Here is a 20,579-nt window from a genome sequence, read left to right as displayed (position 1 = left end):
CTAGTTTTACTTCTTTTATTTCCAACTTGTTCTCCAGCATCAAAGAGTGGCCATATCATTAGAGTATCAGCTCATCTAAAAAAGAAAGAAAGAAAAGATGAATGGGATTCATAGCTTCCCACTTGAATGGAGGAGCTTATTTTAAAAGTATATTAAAGTTACCAATACAGGGAGTGCAGAATTATTAGGCAAATGAGTATTTTGTCCACATCATCCTCTTCATGCATGTTGTCTTACTCCAAGCTGTATAGGCTCGAAAGCCTACTACCAATTAAGCATATTAGGTGATGTGCATCTCTGTAATGAGAAGGGGTGTGGTCTAATGACATCAACACCCTATATCAGGTGTGCATAATTATTAGGCAACGTCCTTTCCTTTGGCAAAATGGGTCAAAAGAAGGACTTGACAGGCTCAGAAAAGTCAAAAATAGTGAGATATCTTGCAGAGGGATGCAGCAGTCTCAAAATTGCAAAGCTTCTGAAGCGTGATCATCGAACAATCAAGCGTTTCATTCAAAATAGTCAACAGGGTCGCAAGAAGCGTGTGGAAAAACCAAGGCACAAAATAACTGCCCATGAACTAAGAAAAGTCAAGCGTGCAGCTGCCAAGATGCCACTTGCCACCAGTTTGGCCATATTTCAGAGCTGCAACATCACTGGAGTGCCCAAAAGCACAAGGTGTGCAATACTCAGAGACATGGCCAAGGTAAGAAAGGCTGAAAGACGACCACCACTGAACAAGACACACAAGCTGAAACGTCAAGACTGGGCCAAGAAATATCTCAAGACTGATTTTTCTAAGGTTTTATGGACTGATGAAATGAGAGTGAGTCTTGATGGGCCAGATGGATGGGCCCGTGGCTGGATTGGTAAAGGGCAGAGAGCTCCAGTCCGACTCAGACGCCAGCAAGGTGGAGGTGGAGTACTGGTTTGGGTTGGTATCATCAAAGATGAGCTTGTGGGGCTTTTTCGGGTTGAGGATGGAGTCAAGCTCAACTCCCAGTCTTACTGCCAGTTTCTGGAAGACACCTTCTTCAAGCAGTGGTACAGGAAGAAGTCTGCATCCTTCAAGAAAAACATGATTTTCATGCAGGACAATGCTCCATCACACGCGTCCAAGTACTCCACAGCGTGGCTGGCAAGAAAGGGTATAAAAGAAGAAAAACTAATGACATGGCCTCCTTGTTCACCTGATCTGGACCCCATTGAGAACCTGTGGTCCATCATCAAATGTGAGATTTACAAGGAGGGAAAACAGTACACCTCTCTGAACAGTGTCTGGGAGGCTGTGGTTGCTGCTGCACGCAATGTTGATGGTGAACAGATCAAAACACTGACAGAATCCATGGATGGCAGGCTTTTGAGTGTCCTTGCAAAGAAAGGTGGCTATATTGGTCGCTGATTTGTTTTTGTTTTGTTTTTGAATGTCAGAAATGTATATTTGTGAATGTGGAGATGTTATATTGGTTTCACTGGTAAAAATAAATGATTGAAATGGGTATATATTTGTTTTTTGTTAAGTGGTCTAATAATTATGGACAGTAATAGTCACCTGCACACACAGATATCCCCCTAAAATAGCTAAAACTAAAAACAAACTAAAAACTACTTCCAAAAACATTCAGCTTTGATATTAATGAGTTTTTTGGGTTTATTGAGAACATGGTTGTTGTTGTTCAATAATAAAATTATTCCTCAAAAATACAACTTGCCTAATAATTCTGCACTCCCTGTACATATCTTACGGATATGCTAGCTTAAAATCTCAATTTTACAGAGCATGTAAAGGAATAGTAGAAAGCTACTAAAGAACTGTGATGTTATTTTCAGTTGTTTTAATGCAGGTTTCATTTATTTAAGAATAACAGACATTTGTTTAAGAACTTAAAGGGAAAAAAGTACATAGATTTCTGCCAAACACCTAGTTTTTGACTTTATTGTACAAGGCACGTAAAGTACATAGTCATCCCCTGAGTTTCCATACTGAACCTGGAAAATCCTTGATTTGGCACAGCAACTGGGTCCAAACGCCTAATTACCCATGATTCCACTGTTCTCCACTATCTCTACTCAATTCAAGGAATAAACTGGAAGCCTGGATGCCTGATTTCAGATTCTTTCCATTTGTATAAATTATCTAGTTTTAAACAGAGTTGGGTGTAACACGTTACAGTACTAAATTTAGTCATCAAACGATCACACTTTTTGCCTTCCTGTACACTTGCGCTGCAGTCTGCTGATTTGAGTTTATGTGCAAGAGGAGGAAAATGTTGTACTGGTCTACAACTTTTTATGAACATCAACATACTTTGGAAAAAAAGCACAAAAGGACAAAAGCACAATGGTAGGGCACAAACTGCTTCCAAGACTGAAACTACCGCATTCAGGGGTAGGCAACTCCAGGCCTCGAGTGCCGGTGTCCCGCAGGTTTTAGATGTGTCCTTGATCCAACACAGCTTATTCAAATGGATAAATGACCTCCTTAACATATCTTGAAGTTCTCCAGAGGCCTGGTAATGAACTAATCATATGATTCAGGTGTGTTGACCCAGGGTGATATCTAAAACTTGCAGGATACCGGCACTAGAGGCCTGGAGTTGCACACCCCTGACTGCATTATACGGCTGAGACACTGCTTGCACTTTGCAAGCATCTGCACAGACAGCATGTTAACAGAAAGCAAGCCAAGAACCCAAAATGATGATAAAGCTGAGTGTATGCTGACCCCAGTCCAGCAGCCAGAGCCTGAACTTCAACAGGTAACGAAGGCAGTGATGAGCAGTCAGGCTTACATCTGTTCATGTTTTGACAGTAGAATCACTGTGGCAATCTCTTTGAAACCTCTTTGTACTGGTTTTCATCCTTGCTTTGTGTTGTCACCTTGTGCACATATGTAAATACCAAAAGAAAAATCCTATGTATGTCCTCACTAGGATGGTGATATGTGTTGGTGTGTTTTTCTTTAAGAAAAAACCTAAAGCACTAAACTAAAAATACAGAGGGGCTAAAAAGGAAACAAATTTCTATAAAAACAAAACAAAACAAAAACCCCCAAAAGACCCACCATGATCATTAGTTACTTATATATGCATATATACACATATACTGTAGTGGGACTGTAGCCCCAGGTTTATGTTGTTAACTTGTAATTATGTAGTAATAATTATAATAATAATGTGTTTCAGATCATTTTACGGAGTAACAAGAAAGCAATGTAACAAGTGGTGTAGCAAATTATATTCTTTGGCAAGTAATTAAGTAACATACTGTATTACTTTTTAAAGACTCGAACACTGGTGTTGAGAATATGAAAATGCACCAAAACACAGCATAACTCAAAGATGTCAACAAGTTTTATGTTTATTTATTATTATTATTTTATATGTGGGTCCTTATTTGTCCCTTACATCATACACAGTCCTTTAAAGGGTTATAAACAGTCCTCTTATACAATGAATGGCTTTTTCCTCTGCTAATGAGGCGGAGGAAAAAGCCATTCAGTTTTGTTTTGGGGACATACTGTATCTGGCATGACTTCACAATATCTCCATACTGCAAGTACAAAAAAATCAGGCATTACTGTGGTAGCCCTGAGAGGTCAAATACACTGCAACTTAAGAAACACAAGCAAACAGGAAAATGCTCCAAAAGCACACAAAGCTAACCACCAGCAAAGGAAGCAAAAGAAAGTTGAATGAAACAATAAAAATAGAAACAATATCAGATAAGCTCACAAAATAACTCCTTTTCACACCTTGACTCGTGTAATTAGGCAGAGGAACAATAGGGGGACCACAACCCTCTTAGTGACACTCCCAATAGGGCTTAAAAATCTGGGACTCTCCACCAATTGCTCTTAGAACTGAAGAAGCTTTTTGGATGAGAGGAGAAACATATAACACAATAACGTGACAGACTAGCTAGCTGTGACAAACTAACAGTCAAAGGCTACTTTTAGCTTTTATAACATAAAACATGCGATTAAAACACTCCTTACCTTACATCATTTTCTCCATCATAACACAGATGGATCCTATGCTTCTTCTGAGTGTGTCTCAGTGAAATCCTTAGCACGGTTTTGGTTTCTGTTACTTGTTTCCATACATTATCTTCTCTCCAAAAAAATGTCAGTTGCGTTTTGTGAAATTTTGTTTTATTTTTTCTTCTGTTGGTTTTATTTAACATCTATTGCGTTTTCTGTGCTTTTGCTGTGTTTTTCTATTTGTTGGTGTTTTCTTAAGTCACAGCTTGTTTGACCTATCAGGGCCACCATACGCTAAGACAGGATAGGTCCCATAAGAATCCGACCGGAGAAACTAAAACTCAGAAAATAAAACTGGACTTATGAACAGAATGTTACCTGACAAGAAAATAAAAGACCGGACTAAAAACACACTGAAAACTAAATGCCTAATAGAACATAGGTGGAAAAGGACAGGAAAAAGACAAAGACAGGAAATAAAGAAACAACAAAAACAGTACAATGAAAACAATTACCAAAATAAAACACAAAAAGCATAGCTAGATATACAGAGGGAGAAACAAACGAGGAAACACAGGAGACACGAAGGAAACAATCCTACCAAATGAAAGTTTTGACAAAAATTGCTAAATTTACAAAAACCCTGACACACCCCTTCTTTTCACCACGTTCAGAAACCCATATTCTGACTTTTTTCCACTTGCACAGGAGCAGAGAGACGGTGGAGAGTTTGTTAATTCTACATCTCTGACTCGGACTTGCTGCTGTGCAGATATTAGGATCACGCTTTAAATAACTTTGACTTTTTTCTGGGCTAGGTCATGCTGATTAAAATAGGATGGCCTTCATCTTAATAGAATAAAGTCTCAGATGTTGCCTTAGACTATTAGCTACTGCCTGTGCTGCTCTAGTCTTGTAGGAAATGTCCCCCACCCTCAAACCTTTCCGTTTGATGATGACTTCTCTTACCATATTGCAATGTATATATTTGCAAAAATCTCTGCTCACCAGTGTGGACAGGGCTTGTTTTTATTTTTAGCTGGTTACTTTTTTACTTTCTAGTTGCACTCTTAAGTTATAATAAATTCAGTCAGTTACAATATTCCTTTACATGGTCTTTTCTGTGATGTGAATGCAATGAAGTATAAATCACATTATGCACAGCTAAGTCTTGGTTCAGTCTTCGTGTTGATTTAATATTAACAGCAATGGGAAGTCATATGTAGAGCATAAGAAACAGAAAAAAGTCTGGGCCTTTGTTATTTTGCCTCAGATGTCATAAAACAATTATTTCAGGTTAAGGTATATTACATTTTGCACTAAAACTCGCCTTTAAAAAAAAAAAAAATTCTATTGCTCCATTTCATATGAAGCAACCCATATAAAAGCCTGGTAAATACTGTCTAAAAAGGCCAAGAATAAAGCATAAATATTGACTTGTAATTTTAGAGTAGGTAGCAGCTCGCGCTATTTCTTTTATTATTTCTTCTTTGTTTTTGCTTTGGGGAGGCAATAACACTCCAGGTCCAATACAGTAATAATAGGTGGTTCTATAATTCATATTATATTACAAACAAACACCCACATCACTGTATAAGCACCATTTTTCATGAGCCAACTCCATCTCCAGCTTGGTCTTAGGCAGAAAAGCCACTTAACCCAAAACAGGCTGTGGGAATAACAGATAGGGCTCTGTCAATCTGGGAGGTATTTGTATTTGGATTCATTCACGGATCCCTTTGTATTACTGGAGGGATTTTATTACGTTTGCTTAAAGACCAGTTTTACTGCACTACCTATCTCTTGATACACACCGCAAGATGGAGCGTGGGGCACTCTGTCAGTCGAACTTGCATTAGACCAAAGTGTTTTAGAAGATTAAAAGGACGGTCAGGAGTTTTAGCAGAAGTGTCTTCAGACATCAGAAGCTTGAGATTCCCTAATGCAGCATGTACACAGGCTGAGGTAAAGCTACTGGATCTTGAAAGCACAAGAGTAATTGCTATAGTTACGCCAGATAATGGAAATACATACAAATTTGTAACACTGTGTCAGAGATAGATGCAGAGAAAACCTGCCTTTCCCAACAGCAGAATTGAGATTTTTACAATAGTGGGTGGATTCTTGAGGGTTTGCCCACTCGGACTTTGTAAAACAAATTACATGGCACTACATATAAGTGGAATGTATACTTTCTGGTGCCAGGGATGATGACATGAGGATATATTCTGTTCTTCCACCATTATACTCAAAGTCATTTTTCAGGTTTAAATACACTTTTACAACGTTGAACACATGTCAGACCATTCAATTCTCACATATGTCTTTTGCAATGATGTTGTTCCACTACTAGTGCCCAATTCTGAAGTGCTTTTCCCTGGAAGTCTTTTGAGAACCAGCCTACATTCAGGCAAATTTGAGAACTAAAAGTTACATCCATATGTAGACAGATATAGATATGCATATGTAGAGTTACTAGAGTTAGCAAAGGTTGGGGCCATTTGCTCTCAAAGCTGCAGCTGTAAATTATCCATAACTTTTGGAAGGCAGCTCCATCCATAAACACTAACATAAGTGGTCTAATTCTTAGGATCAGTAAGTTGGTATAATTGCATATTGGAAGTCGTTCTTGGCACCAGCATCATTATTTTCCTATTTTTTTTTTTAAATGAAAAATGAATTAAACCAGCTGTACACTGGGCACCAGCAAACATGAGGTTTCCTGTGTGCCAAGTTTTGCCAGTTCTTAAGGTAACAACGCCAACGTAAATTTCAAGATTTGAACTTATTCACACAGTTGTTAGAGGTTCAGTCATTTTGATAGCTGGCTGTAACAATAAAAGCTCATGAGGCTATTTTCTGGGCAATGTCTGTCTTCAGTAATATATATGATTATCTAGTAGCAGCTGCAGTTTTACTGGCTTTTCAATGAGTCAATGACTGATTTTTTAAATTCATTTTATTGATTAAATATACACTTTCCAAACCGGCTCTACGACCGCAGTTGCTGTCATTGGTCTCGAGTTCTCAACAGCTGAGCGAGTGCGCTGATCCCAGCTCATTATTACAGGAGTATGCTCTCCTCTGCTGAAGGGGTAAATATCAAACTGCTCGTTGGCATTCCTTCGGAGAGGTAAACCCACAAGAGGTATGAGACCAAAGCTGCACCTCAGTGGTCATTTGGCTTGTTTTTTCACTGCCATTCCTGTTTGCTTCTGAACACAGATGGAGATTCATCTGTTGCCTGTTCCCTCTTGACTCGTTTTCCTTTTCTGTTCCCATCTTCTCCCCAGCCCCCAGTCCCCCCCCTCTCTCTCAAGAGCCCGCCTGCCAGCAGAAGCCCTGTACCTCACCGTGCGCTTATCAGACAGTTTATCCTTTTCCTGTGAGCGCCGTCCTCCATCTGTGGCTGTGACAGCCAATCGCCACACTGAGGGTCCATTCCAAACCGTGATTTAGACACTCAGCCTTGCCAGCACTGCTCTACCAACCCCCCCCGCTCTCTCATGTGAATTTTTCACACGCAAGGCACTCTGTCTTTACAATCCTCCATTGCCTGACTTGCACAAAGTTTACCAAATGCGCGAAAACAGACAATTAGCAGCCCTTCCTGTGTTTCCATACCTGTACACAGATAGGTGGTTACAGCATGTACGTCTACAACATCTTTTCACAGAGAGGAAACACGGATATACCGTATTAAATTCAAAGTGGAGGAATGATAGGAAGGGCCTAATGAATAGGCCCTGTGTTTACATCCCTCCAAGCTTAGGCTCTCACTCCCTTAATAGCCTAGCAACAGTTGTACCGCTCAGCACTTGCAAACATCCTCAAGAGGTATCTTCGTTAATATTTTACTCAGTAGAGATAGTAAATAACAAGCAAGGCACTTCCAGAGAGCGCGAGCAAACAGGACATGTCGAGAGAGGGAGAGAGAGCGAGCGAGGAAGAGACAGAGAGAGGGAGAGAGAGGATGGCTGTCTCCAGGGTGTCAGCCACAATTGCTTTCTCATTTTTAACTTGTCAGGAAGGCTTTATCTGTTTTATCGCCAGTGGAACTCCAAATGCACCAAAAGGCTAAGGCAGCTTGACAGAGCAAATATGGCTATTACAAATTTCAATGGGACGGAGGAAGGGGGAGGGGGGCGTGGGGGGGGCACCAAACAACAGTTCTTTCAAAGAAATACAGTAAAATTCAAAACAGACACTAAACAAAGGACAGGTTGCCGTCTGCAATGTTTCATAATGTTTCATAGTGTCTCTCAGAAAAGTGTGTAAAATAAAAAGTATCATCGAGCGTTCCCAAGATGCTACAAAGCAAATTTAAAAGTGAGAGCTCCCTGTGACGAGCAAACAGAACTATATAAATAAAGTAAAACTCGAGCCAAGGTTGAAGTGCACCACCAATCCCCGCACAGCAGGTGAGTGAGAGAGAAACATTTGTGCAAAGTCGGCCGGGTCTAGTCAAGCGGCTGCTACTCCTGGTTCATTTGCAGTTGCCAGCGAAGTGTTAAATGGCCATCTGTGACGGGGTGAGAGCCCCTGTAATGACTTCCTGTCTGGGAAGGAAGACTGGCGTGTAGGGAGGGCTGAAAAACACAGTCCGTTTGAAAACATGAAAGGTGTGGTTGGAAGTGGCAAAACAGTGAATGTTCATGCTTTTTAGGTGGTAAAAGTCCTGTCACTGTGGCTCTTTGAAGTAAAAATGGACAGATTTGTCAGAGTGAGCTGCTGAAAGTTTAAAAAGGGGAGGATGCTGATAAAAGGAATGAGTTATCGCCGGGACAATACAGCCAAAATGTTTCACATTATACTCCTAATGGACAAACAATGTTAAAGTAATTCTGTAGCTAAAGCGCTGGCTGCTGCTAATATAAAATATGCAAGCATAGCAATGCTGAAAACCCCCCACAATTATAGCACATTTTAATTATGATTAGTCTGTGTTTGCCAAGTACATCTTGATCAAAATATTATACACATTTCTCATCCAAGTATATAATATGTAATAAAAATTGTATACCGCCTACAATTAAATGAGAGTGCCACCGCTCATGTTGAAGCTATATAGAGAATTTATTTTCCAGATTTCTTCGTTTTTTGTATATTTGTCACACTTAAATGTTTCTGATCACCAACCAAACTTTGACATTAGACAAAGATAACCCATAAGAATACAAAATGCAGTTTTCAAATGATGATTTCATTTATTAAGAGGCAAAAACACCATGTAAACCTACTTGGCCCTTTATCAAAAATGTGCTTAATCACAGTTAATTCATGATTTAACAAGGGGGGCAGTTGCTTTTTCACAAAGTGCAGTAAGATTTGAAAAAAGAAAATCTCAAAAAGCATCACGCAATGATCTAAAGAAAGTCACTGACATTTATCAGTCTGGAAAGACTCACAAAGCCATTTTTAAGAATTTAAGACTCCAGTGAACCACAGTGAGAGCACTCTAGGAGGCTCGTCCCACTTGGGTAAAAAAAACATCTTGATGATCCCCAAGACATTTGGGAATATATGCTGTGGAATGACGAGACAAAAGTTGAACTTTTTGGAAGGTTTGAGTCCTGTTACATCTGATGTAAAACTAACAGCATTTTATAAAAAGATCATCATTAGCAACAGGCAAACATGGTGGTGGTAGTGTGATGCTCTGGGGCTGTGTTGCTGCTGTGATTGATGGAACCATGAATTCTGCTCTCTACTGCAAAATCCTGAAGGAGAATGTACGACCATCCGTTCATGTCGTGAAGCTCAAGAGCGCTTTTAATTATGATGAAACAGATCCAAAACACAGCAGCTAGTCCACCTCTGATTAGAAGGTGGACTTGCTTATTAGAAAAAAACACTAAAGGTTTTGGAGTGGCCTTGGCAAAGTCCAGACTTAAATCTGATGGCATGACCTTAAACAGCCTGTTCATGCTTGAAACCCCTCCAGTGTGGCTGAATTAAAATGCCTCTATAAAAAAGAGTGGGCCCGAATTCCTCCACAGTGAAAGACTGAATGAAAGTTCTTCAGTTCTGAAGAAGCTTCTCGGATGAGAGGTGAAACGTCTTCAAGCAACTTAAAGAAGTCCAGATGCTTTTCTTTGCAAGCTCCTTTGATGACCAGGAAGGTTTGTATAAACACAAAACTGCATTTTATATTTACTCAGGTTATCTTTGACTAAAAATAAAATTTCTTTGATGATTTAAAACATGTAAGTGTGACAAATATCCAAATATAACAAAGAATTCAGGAAAGGAACTTTCCTGAACACATTTTCATGAAACTGTATATGATAATACAGCTAACAAAACTAGCAACAAACAAAGATATAACACTTCTCCAGCATATAACCCTGTCCTTCATCCCTTTTTATTGTTTACTGGCCTTTTTTCTTTACATATCTATGAAAAATTCCCAGTTGATTACTAACATAAAAGCTATTTTTGTACAATGATATGAGGTAGGATTTTAAAGAAGGATACCAGGATAGCACATACATCCAAGTGAAGTCGAGTAAACGAGTAAATAAATAACTACCTACAGATTAATCTTTGTTCATAATTTTTCCTGATATAATAAAGTGATCAACATGATGCATTCATATATAACCACTCTGCTAGCACCCAAATGAAAATATTTAATTAGTCCATTTTAAGCTTAATGCCCTCAGTGAGCAACTGACATGCAATTGCATTCACACACATGAGACCGCACAGTTGTCATGAACAAACACAGCAGATGCTCAGCTGTATTGCTGTTTGTATGTCCATCCCATCCAACCTTTGAAATGCGGAAGGTCTCCCCTTGGAGGGCATTTGCGGCTGCATAATTGCCCGTAATCATCTTTTCACCCAGCTTGCTGTGTAATTTTATAGCTTGACAGCTCTCTACTTTTGTGTTCCACTTTCAGCACCATCAACACTTCTGTGTTCAGGTTCTGTGGCAGTAATTTAGCTTTCACTCCAGATCTTGCACGCCTATCAGCGTGAGTCATGATCTAAATTTAAATAGTATCGTCGCTACGACTGAGAAAAGACGGACAGCAGATGTAAACTCCATCTCCGATTGTGCTCTTTATTTACAAATCGGTTCAGCCGTCTTCAGCCTTTGTGCTGCTGATGTACAGTAGCTCTAGGCTACCAGTGCACAATTTGCTTAGATATGTTGAACAAACTCTAATAGGAGCAGATTAATGTAAACACTGATTGTTTTTATGCCTGAAAATTAAATTACTGCTGCCAGTTTTCCACACAACAACATGAAATTGTCAAAATAAGGTAATATGCACTCGTAATATGCATCTGGCAGTGCAGCTGAGGGAGTGGGAGGAATCTTCTGCTCGCCTGACACTGCCTGCGTGGAGCTTATTCCCTTGGAAAGAGGCAAAGTGAGGACAGGCGATGGCCGCGAGCGCTTTCCACTCAGCCATGAAAACAGCATCGCCGTCCCCGCTGCTTGGCTGTCCCGTAGTCTGCCACCAATTCAGACTGAGCTAATGACACATGACCCCAGGATGGGACCCCTCGGGGTTGATCAGCAGCTCGTCTCTGTCATTTTAAGACCCCACCACCCACCATTATACTTTCCATCACAGTTGCCTCTCGCTCACTCTGTCACACACACAGCATTACCTCGGTGAACCCAGGTGCTCACCTGTCTAGCTGCCGCTATTAGAGCACTGCTCTGGATAACGTGTTGTCAGAGTTTTTAGGATTTTTGATGGGTTTTCTGATTTCGCTCTTTAATCATGCTTACAGTTTCTCTGGAAAGTAGGCGGAGTTCAAACTTTTCTCATTTATCGCACACCAAAAATTTGATTTGACTTCATTTAAAAGGGCAATTAGACGGTAACCGCTGCAGCTGAATTTTAACAACCTCCGTGTTATGCGTGTTCAAAATGGGGACCCAGATGCAGGACACAAAGTAGGAGTTGGGTTCAGCTTTAATATAACGCTGATTAAACTTTGAAACACAAGGCGAGTTTAAGCATGAGGAACACGAGGAGAATGGATGAGTAAATCGACAGACTAGAAATACACAAGCAACAGAGCTGAAATCATGAGGCTGGGTCCTGTAATCCCAAACAGTGGAAACATATAGTCTGCATACAAGGCATAACATACATTTATGCTCATTTTTCACTCTTATTTACAAAAAAACCATCTCGTTATATTTAATGTGGTTTAAAACTAATGGCTGAGACCATCACCTACAAAGGTCATAAGTGACAAGCACTTGAACTTCAACACAACAAACTGGCTTCACTATTCAGACCTGGAGGCTATACATCCATCTTTTATATGCAATCAACAGACAAGGATAAGGAAAAACAAAGTGAAACAGGAAATTATTATTAGGGAGACAAACATGCAAAGTCGGGAGCCACTGAGAAAAGGTAAGGCTGAATAGTTTTCAGCCAATAAATAAAAAAAAAAACACAAAATAAAGACAAACCCAATGGGAGATGCTACACCTGAATTCGTGTAATTTAATAATGGAAGCTCTGATTCATTCCAAACCAGGTGAGACAGAGGACAGTGGACTCCTCTACATGTCTGAAAAAACAGAATGTCACTATCTTGATGTATTGAGGAAATACAGCTCTACAAACACACATGTACAATAGGCTAACATTTCAAATACTATGTGAATAAGTGATGAATTGATTCATATACTTTTGACAGTTTTTTGCAGAGATTTTCCCAGAAGCACCAACCTAGATTTGCTGGAAAGGTCTGACCGTGCTGAATCAAGCACCACATGATATGTGACTGTAACAGATGTGGTCGATTTTTTTTTACATTAAAAAGACTGAAAAAGAAGAAAGAAGTGCATATATCCAATGAGCCATTTAATGTACCCATTTAATCATTAGTTATTATTCATCCACAGCTGTCTTCCGTAGTGTCTTTTGTCCTGTCTCCCTCCTGTTGCCCCTAATCAGTCGCAGTAGATGGCTGCCCGTGGCTGAGCTTGATTGTGGTGGTTTCTTCCTGTTAAAAGGGAGTTTTTCTTTTCCACTGTTGCCATGTGCTCATGGGCAATGTTCCCTCTAAGCTGCGCACGTGCGCAATTGCGCACTGTTAGCACAGTCTCTGCGCAGAGAGATTCTGCGTTGGGCACTCAACAAAAAAATCTAACCTGAATTGAAATTAAAGTAAATATGTGCTGACACCAGTGATTTAGCTAGCAAAGCGGCATGGCTGATGTGGAGTGAAGCCACGTTAATGACAACATGTACAACCACTGGAGATGTGAGCAGGACAGACGGAACAATTGACAGAAAAAGTGTGGACTTTATACCAGTTTTTAAATTGTGTTGATCGGCCACCAAAAACCAGAGTTATGATAAAAATATTTGCAATGTTTGGTTTTCTTCCTGAATACTATTGTTGTTCATATTTACTGCGGGAAGAAACGGTAATAACTGTGTTTTATAAGGAAAACGCTCAAAAGCACTCTCCGCCTGTGAGCAAAGACGAAAACAAAAAAACCCACCACACTTTCCCAAAATGTACCATGTCGACCAATCAACACATGGCATTTAGTTGTTAAGAAACGGGAGGAAGTTTTAGGAGTGATGGCGGTGTTTTGAGATGTGAGAGATTTGCAACGTTTAGCGCAAATCTTGTGTAGTTAGTGTGTAGTGTAGTCAGTAGTTTTGTTGTGTGTGTCACTGCTGAATGTTACAGGTGATACAGCAGTGATACATCTCCTGTTGTCAGGCCTGCATGTATCAGGCTGTTGTTCTCCTTTATCTCATAGTGGACAGAAATTATTTTTTTGGAGTGGCACAAATAATTTGTGTGGCATCAGATTTGATGCAGAACAGCTGATTGTTCTGTAAATAGTTTGAAATGTTTATTTAAAAACGCCTTGGCTGCATTTTTAGGTAAACAGCTGCAGAAAACTTTGTTGTTTGCATAACTCAGTAACTTTTTTGAAGAAGTAACTATAGAATTAATTGCCTAACATTGGTCATTATATACTGTATTTTGCAGAGAGAGAGTTACAGGACTCTCTCCCAGACCACAGACTCATAATACAAGTCAGTTTTATTAAAAAAAAATTGGAGTTCAAGTTTTTTTTTACTTCCAATAGTGTTAACATACTACACAGGTCATGAACAAGATTTTAAAATTTTTATTGTAAGTGGGCTAAAGCAGTTAATTAAAAGTAGTCTAACATAAATGTAAATGCTGTAATTTTATTATTTTAATAAACCATGTAACTTCGTCAGACGTGTGACCACAGTGCACACGTCTGATGTCGCTCACAGTGGTCCACGAGATCGCTCAGGGAGTTTGTGTGTTTGCTCAGACACATGAAAAATTAGAGGGAACATTGCTCATGGGAGTGTCTGATTGTTGGATCTTTGCCTTATAATTGAAAGTACCACGAGGTGACTGTTATTGTGATTTGGTGCTATATAAGTAAAACTGAATCTAACTGAATTTTCCTTCTGTGGGCCAGTTCTGGCCTCCAGGCCTTAAACTTCTGATTTAAAATATTCCAAAAGCAACAACATCAATCTAAATGCTATTATCAGGATATTTTCCATGGAAATTAAATCAGCATCATGGTGTGTTGTGTTTTGTGCTCATGTCTTACATTAATTGTTCATCTGCACACACATACAAGATCAGTCGTTACAATTATTCAGTATTATCATTACAGCCACATCTAACGCAACTTAGGACGGCAACCCAGCCTCACATTCATTAGTCAACTATAGCTGACCACCAGAGATGGGCAGTAACACGTAACGCGTTACTGTAATCTGATTACTTTTTTAAGTAACGAGTAAAGTAAGGGATTACTATCGCAAAAACGGTAATTAGATTACCGTTACTTTCCCGTAGGAACGCTGTGTTACTGCGTTACTAAAACCGTGATTTTTTTTTGAGAGAATGTCTCATGACAATGACGTAAGCGAGTGCGACGTTCGTGACAACAGCTGTGTGCAGATCAACAATGGATCATATATCGAGTACGGGAGAGAGTATGAGCGTGCAGCGTGGAAGTACTGACCTTACTTTGAGTTTGATTCCATAAAAAGTGACAAAAACATTAGTGTCCGTTGTGTGTGGGAAGAAAACGTCTTTTTACAACGATGTAATGGGAAATTCACAGAGAAACTCACGGATTCTTCCACTGACCGCTGCGGCACACCTGCACCAGGGCAAAGCTCCGCCTACCCCACTCCTGCTTTACAGGTGAAAATAGAGCAACAGGACAACTAGTCTTTGACTTTATTTATTTTCTGCAGTGTTTTACTTGCATCTATTTGAAAGACTGAGTGTAAACACACAAAAAAATTTATTTTATGTGCTGGAATGTGCAGAAAATAGGTTTAAATGTTAAACTAATTTCTTCCAGTCAGAGAATGGTGCATATAATTAAATTTTTACTTGATGCATAAAGTTAAAAGACTAAAACTGATAAAACAAGTTAAAAAAAAAAGAGAATTTTCCATTTGATTACATTTTGTATGATGGATTATGTAGAAAAAGTAGAATTGGGCTGAAAGATCTATCGCTTTATCACCTATTCAGGTTGTAAATCGTGTTTTTAAAAAGTAACTAAGTAACTAAGTAATTAATTACTGTTGAAAATAATTAATTAGTAAAGTAACGGTATTACTTTTTTGGGGAAGTAATCAGTAATTAGTTACTGATTACTTTTTTCAAGTAACTTGACCAACACTGCTGACCACACGATCAAATGTTAGACAGACTTTGAATAGTTCAGAAAGTTCTTTGTCTTTCTGGACGCATCTCTATCTCTGCTGTCACACCACCTTCAAATCCCAGTGTCCTGCCTTCTTCTGTTCCACTGGGATAGTTACATGTTCTCACCCCTCTTTTGACGCCTTTTTATCTTTCAAAATTAACATATAGGCAAGAGATTTTAAAAAAGCAAGGTGTAGATTTTAAGGTGGAATGTCTTCTTTTGTTTTACTCAGTGCAGGAGTTGGGGTTGTTAATCAATCAAAACACCTTAAAAATCATCAGCTTTGATCATTCCATTTAGTTGCTGTGGTGGTGAATGAATTTAAACCACATTAACCTTTTGTTGAGTGAATATTCCATTTCTTGAGAAAAAAATGGTGGAGCATTTTTGTAGTGCGCTACAGCAACACTACACCAATGATTAGCATTACCGTCATCCTTCATTGAAAGTGAGCATTGACTCTTTAGGTCAGTACTGATAATTGTGACTGAGACATGCAGCAAAATATACTCACTTATCCAGTAAATCATGGACATAAATGTCGGCTAAACAGAGGAAATGCGAGAAACTTTGTTCAATGTCTTAAACAAAGGTCAGTAAAGAAAACCCTGACAATCCTTGGTGCAGCTGTTTTGAATGTGTCGTGGTGCATTTGCATCCTCATCTTATCATTTTAGCTTCAGGCACTAAACAAATGCTCCTCACTGACCGGCGCCGCATAAAACAGGAATAAGCTAAAACAGATTTTACAAAAATAATCACAGTTTGTGCCAAAGGAAAAGTCTGAGTGCCACTTTAGCACTGGGACATTGCATTTTTGTAGACCTGACAGCAGGCTGTAACCAGCTTCAAAAAGAAAAGGTGAGGGAGGAAGACAAGCCACACAAAAGGCACGAGAAGAAGAACTGTATTGACAACCGTGCCCGACTGGCCCAGGTGAAAATACAGAGACGCCTTGTAAAAATATCAGGCTTGTAATTAATAACTTCACGCATATTTAACATCCTCTTTATTCATGAGCACCTGCTTCCTTTGACCTGAGGGCTGCGCAGAATCAACCTGCATTTTAAACATTTGCAGTCGAGAGACTAGATGCGGGAGTCAAACATTTTAGAGATCTAAAACAGCTTGACATGATTCGTTTTGACAGTGCCATTACGTGGTCATTTATGCTCTCTGAAACACATCCTGCCAAATGATGCTCACTCTTTGTCAGTAGTCAAAGACATTTTAATATGCTTAGTGTTCGAGTCACGTAACCATCCGAGTCTTACATATAAGCCAAGTAAGCCTGAGCCTGAGCCTTACTACAAACAAGACTTTTGACCTTTGTTACATTCTTCATCCTCCTTTTTTTTTGGTCTGCTTCTCTCTGCTGTGCAGACTCTTTAAAAGAAGAAATGTCAGAAAAACAATGTAAAACACAGCAGCAGATCTCTTTGTGAAGCTACATATTATTGCTCATTCTTTTATTCCAAGTAGACTCATTTCTCTTGACCTTTTGCCACGAAAAAATTCTTCTCTAAAAAAAATCTAATCGCATAAATACTGGGTTTACTATCTGGAAATAAAATAAATTGAATGCTTTGTACATGTAAGAAGAAAAAAAAGAACAAAAAATTTGACACCAAACACTTCAACAACAATAAAATCAAAATTGGCGTATTGATTAAAAAAAAGAGTGATTCAAGTGCTCCATTGTGCTTTGAAGTGCAGTTGACAGAGAGGCTGCTGATTACATTTGCATGTTAATCTCAATGTTTGGACACCAAACTGCAGTACCATTGGAAAAGATAAAAAAATGATGATATCTTTTTTTTTAAACGTGAAGTCATGATATTGTCATTCTATGGTAATTCTGACTTGATTAAAGAGGGCGTTTCATTCATTTAAAAAAAAAAAAGCTTGTTCACTCTCCTGTCATGAGTTAAACGAGGAGACTGATTCCATTATTATGTGTGTGTTTAGCCAGACACAAAGCTGGATAGCTTATCTTAGCAAGGATGTGTAAATAAAGGGGCTGTCTTGTGTAGCGACCTTAACGCATTCAGTGTTTCCCTAGTTTACGTGAGCTTGATTAATTTAATCACAGTTTGAAAGTCATCGTTTGCAGATGCTAACTGATCTGAAATGACTGCAACCTAGGGGGCAGGGAAGTCAGTCCTGGCAAGAGTACTAGAAACTCTGGAAATCGACCTCTTTGATGCCATAATACACACCGTGTTTGGAGGTCAAAAGGCACTGCCTGTCACTCCAAAAGCACCACACCAAATATAAAAGCTGCTTCCATCAACTAGGATGATGAAGATGAAATGAGAGTGGACGTTTCAGCGAGAAGACGATCCTGAACACAGCCAAGGAAACTCAACTAGTTTCAGATAAAAAATAAAGCTGGCCGGGCCAATCATCTGACCAGAATCCAGCCGACGAGCTACAGAAGGAACTAAAGCTCAGAGTTCATAGAAGGGACCAATGAAAGACTGTTTGTGTGGAAGAACACCTGAACAATGCATTCAGCAGGTTTCTCCATGCAGGAGGCTTCTCAAAGCTGTCATCAGCAAAGGCTTTTGTACTAAGTAATAAATAAATCTCAGTAAGCGTGTTCTATACTATTTCCCTTATAGACATTTATGGTTTGATTTTTTTTTTTTTTTTGCATGTGTGGATTGGATGGGCTGTTACCAACGTTGCCTTTAAAATATATATTTACTTAGAAATTTGGTGACGTGTTCAATACTTTTTTGTACCTGCTGTAACTACACATTGCATCAACACAGCTCACACCAAGCTGACTGATTCTTCTGACTCCATGTTTCTAATTGACTGGAAGAGAATAAATTAACTCAAACAGAGAAAATCTACCAACAACTAGTGTTTTGGCAACAAAATTAATGAACAACAGAGGCACACATCGTGTGAATGCTGGCAACAGTGTCAGCCACTTGTGTGAAGGCTCTACTTAGACACATCTCATAATGATAAATTCAGCTTTATATCATAATCCAGGGCATGACGGCACACACGCTAAAGGACATCCTATATGTAAATGTGCCTTGTCAGTTGGTTTGACTATGTGGTGCTCATTTATGCCCCAGGGTTGAGCATGGTGCGGGATAATGGAATCCGAAGGGGTGTTATAGTGGGAGATTGATCCCGTATGTTGTAAAGAAGTGACTCATTAAGTCTGATCTCAGCTACCCGTAAAGTTTCATGACTGTATCCTTAACCGTTGCTATACTCTCCGACTGAAGTTACACCTAGTAGAAAGCTTTGCGACAGCAATGCTCTGTCTAGCATCAAAAAAGGTTGCTGTTGACAGCAATGGCAATAGGTCAACAATCAAGGATGTTGTTTTCTTCAAACGATTATTGATCATATTATTATGCTTTTTATGAAAACTGAGATAAAGCTGAGGGTAAGGTACATCAGAGATTGTTAGTTGTGAAGGATATTTTACAAACATTACGAGATGTCTAAAAATGGACAATCGCCCAAGAGATATTCACTGCCTAAATCTCTGATAGCTACAAACATGTGCTGAAGAACTCCACCAACAACCACCTTTGATGTAGTTCCCCTACAGTAGGTGTGCTCAGTTTTTGCTATGCTCACACATATACACGCACACACACACAGCAGTGTATGAAACTGCTTAAGTCTGCAAGCAAATTCTTCACCTGTCAGACTTGATGTTTCTCTTACACCAGAAAGCGCATGTTTTTACTATCAGGTTAGTTTTTGATGCACTTGTATGTAGTTTAATTCTAAGCTACTTACCACCAAAGCACACACACACAAACTGACAAGATAAGAAAATCAATACAAGCTTGACTCCAAAGGTAGCAAAACCTACTGGCAACTATAATAAGCTCACTAATTCTCATACAGAATTTCATTTTTTTATTTTGTGTGCACACACAGACATCATGTACCACTGGCAGATAAAAGAAGTGGGTGATGTTGAAAAATCCTACTAGTGGCTTGGCAAAGCTGGACTGAAAGCCAGAACAAAGGCCCCAAACGTGGCAGCAAAGGAACAAGGTCCAAACACAAGTTCGATAGACACGGGGTCTAGATCTCAGATGCAGGCTGTGCAAAGATCCCTCTGAGACAGTCCGGACATAACAACAGGGTGCAAGATGCTAGCAGGCAGGGAACGCCATAACCAAGCAGCTGGCATAGTGTACAGGAACATTTGTACCGAGTATGGCCTGGAAGTTAAGATCCTGTGGGACTTCGAGATACAGACGGACAAACTGGTGATGGCTAACCAACCAGATACATTAAGAAGTAGGAACATGAGAAGCTTTAGAGATACCAAGGGTTGAGAGAGGAGCTAGAGAAGATGTATAGGCTGGAGGCAACAATGGTAATTAGAGTAGTCAGAGTACTCAGGGCTCCTAAGCTGGGTGAGTGGCTCCAGCAGATTCCAGGAACAACATCCAAGATCTCTGTCCAGAAGAGCTCAGTCCTAGAAACAGCTAAGATACTTCACAGGACCCTCCACGGGCCTCTCGTGGAGGAGCCAAGGTTAAAGACTACAGATATTTTTAATATATATCAGAACCCCATTTAGAATTATGTGTTATGCAACACAACAATATGTCATATGAAATCAGAGCAACACAGCAGGCATTGTCTTAAAAAAGACTTGACATTGCTGGAAAAGCACAATTAGCTTCCTGGGTAACTTCAATGGAATGAAACCCTGTTGTTGTTACCTGCACGTTCTCCTGCTGTGACATGTCAAAATATTTGCTGGGAGAAAGGTTTACCAGATAATTTAGACCAAAGATGAAAAAATAAATGTTTCAGGTGTCAGGATTCAGAGTTCACGCCATTTGTAGAAAACGGTTTCGCTTATTTTTG

The 20,579-nt window shown here is 39.4% G+C and overlaps 1 long non-coding RNA gene across 1 annotated transcript; it reads right to left on the bottom strand.

Annotated features, from left to right (window-relative positions):
- Positions 1–2,167: 2,167 nt before the first annotated feature.
- LOC120737628 lies at positions 2,168–14,244 on the bottom strand. Its single transcript, XR_005696786.1, has 3 exons — positions 14,230–14,244; positions 6,123–6,127; positions 2,168–2,611 (listed from the first exon to the last, which is right to left on the bottom strand). It is a non-coding gene; the product is annotated as an uncharacterized LOC120737628 (long non-coding RNA).
- Positions 14,245–20,579: the final 6,335 nt, after the last annotated feature.

Source organism: Simochromis diagramma, unplaced genomic scaffold, assembly GCF_900408965.1.
Source record: "Simochromis diagramma unplaced genomic scaffold, fSimDia1.1 OVJJ01000413.1, whole genome shotgun sequence".
Lineage (NCBI taxonomy): Eukaryota > Metazoa > Chordata > Actinopteri > Cichliformes > Cichlidae > Simochromis > Simochromis diagramma.
The sequence above is the reverse complement of the archived record's forward strand: the minus strand, read 5'-3'. Positions and strand labels throughout refer to the sequence as shown.